Source organism: Penaeus japonicus, unplaced genomic scaffold (genome assembly GCF_977035675.1).
Source record: "Penaeus japonicus unplaced genomic scaffold, GWHDUDI00000001_assembly GWHDUDI00000027, whole genome shotgun sequence".
Taxonomy (NCBI): domain Eukaryota; kingdom Metazoa; phylum Arthropoda; class Malacostraca; order Decapoda; family Penaeidae; genus Penaeus; species Penaeus japonicus.
The window spans coordinates 3,768,092-3,770,591 of record NW_028234429.1 but is presented as its reverse complement, the minus strand read 5'-3'; positions in this window follow the sequence as shown (position 1 = coordinate 3,770,591).

Genomic DNA, 2,500 nt, shown 5'->3' with positions numbered 1-2,500 from the left:
ATGTTTTTAAATAATGTAAATATGGAAACAATCATATAGAGAAAGTGGAATCAGTAGAACTTGTGATTAATGATATATTCGCGTATCATACTTAAAACCAAGTTTAGCTTTTATTGATGATACTGCGTGTTAGAAATATCGGGGATTTAGGAATCCGTTCTAGAAATGATTGGGTAGTAACAATTATATCACAATTAATCAAACGTTATTATCCTACTCTCGAACACACACACACACACACACACACACACACACACACACACACACACACACACACACACACACACACACACACACACACACACACACACACACGCATACACACATACACGCGCGTGCGCGCATACGGAGGGGGAGGAGATTCAACAGGGCGCAAATTGAAGGGTAGAGGGGGAGATATATGAACGAGGGGAGGAAAAGAGGCGAGGGGAGAGAGGGAAGGGGGAGGAGGGGGTAGAGGAGAGGAAAATGAACGGAGGGGAAAGAGGAAAGATGAGTGGAGAAGGGAAGGACACAAGAACTGAGAATCCCTAACCCCCCCTCCATCTATTCCTTCCCTCCTTTCCTCCTTCGTCGAAGAGAAAGAGAGAAAGAAGAAGAAGAAAAGAGAGAGAGAGAGAGAGAGAGAGAGAGAGAGAGAGAGAGAGAGGAGAAGATAAGTAGGACAGAGAAAAGACCTCTCTCTCTTTCTTTCTCATTTTCCCTCTCGCTTATCCTCGCCCTTTCCCTCTTCCTCATCCCCTCCATTTCTCCCTCCCCCTCTTTTCTCTCCTTTGTCCTACATGTCTCTCTTCCTCCCTCTCCTTCCCTCCTTTCTCTCTCCTTCTCTCCTTTCTCTCTCCTTCCCTCTACCACCCTAGCCTACACGACCATGTTAGGGTCTATGACGATTGAATTAATTACTCGTCAGGAATACATTAATTCTATCGTTTACTTGAGAGGATACATCTCAAGTAGAGCACTCGACCTTTTCCTAAAACTAATATAAAGAAAAAAGAAAAAGGAAAACAAGTATAACATTCCTTTTTCCTTCCTAACACGATGGAAAAAAAAAAACATTTTCGAAAAAAAGGAGAATCAGACAAAAGGATTTTTATCGTTCCATCCCTTTTAATTCTTCAGTTCGAAGGGCAAATGTGTGTGTGTGTGTGTGTGTGTGTGTGTTTACGGCGCCAAGCCAAGGGACGTGGAGATTTGCAACAATTCTGCAATGCGGCTAATCCGTCGCGATGCTCTAAAACCTCCATTCCGAGAGACCGCGAGCACATAAACAATCCCGGACTGACAGACACTATACTCTTGATTTATCCATGCCTTTATTTTCATTCTTGGCAATATCATATGTTGTGTGTATGTTGATGCATGTTATAGTCGAAGAATCAATTGAGATCTAGATAATAAAAAAAAAAGAAAGAGAAAAAAATTCAAGCGACCGCGGGCACATAAACAATCCAGGGATGAGGAACTGCACTCGTCAGACTGAATTTTCGTTCATTACTGACAAGTCTTATGTATTTATTGCTCAAATTCCTTGCCAAATGACAAAAGGTGAAAAATGAAAGAGAGAGAGAGAGAGAGAGAGAGAGAGAGAGAGAGAGAGAGAGAGAGAGAGAGAGAGAGAGAGAGAGAGAGAGAAAGATTGGACGGAATACAGTTTGTTTAATCCATTATCATTTTTGTTTTATTGATTATAATTTTACAGAAGGTTCCTTGCTTGTGAAATTATATGTATGCAAATATCAGAATAAGACAATTCCAACTGACTAGACTAATGATAATAATAATTTCCATCATCGGTTTGTCTTATATATTGGCAATTTATTGACTTGGAATAGAAATGTTTACGTAAACATCAAAGGGAGAAGATTCATTACGGAGGAGATATCAAACAGAGAACAATGATGAAGAAATGAAAATAATGAAGAAAAGAATGGAAAAAAAAAAAAAAATAATAATTCGAGCGGGAATGCCTTCACTCTAAGGCTAAATCCATTACTTTTTTTCTGTAAAAAGGTGTAAGATTGTTTAAAAATGTGTTTGAAAATCGGAGGAAGATCATCAATTATGAAGAAAGGCTGAACGAAAATGAAAGAACATCCCCCACTTCTTTCAAAGAGACTGCTGGCACATAATTATTTCAGGATATTTTAATGGCGGTCGCTGATTATCATAAAATATGTATAGATATCAGAGATTAAATTATTCATGAAGGAAAAAAACAAAAAACAAAAGAAGCAGACTGATTGAAAGTCTTATGAGACATGTACCTGGCAACATTCAAAGGGATCGCGGGTACAAAATCAATCCCTAGAATTCATGCTAGAAATCTTTAATGAATTTGCGGTTGATTAACTTTATCACTTCTCATATGTTGAGGATTCGTTGATTTGGAAAATTATATAGATATCTAATGGACATTAATCGATTAAGTATAAAAATGTTTAATAATAATATCCTTCCCCTTATTCTGAGGGACCGCGAACACAAATTAGACTTTGGA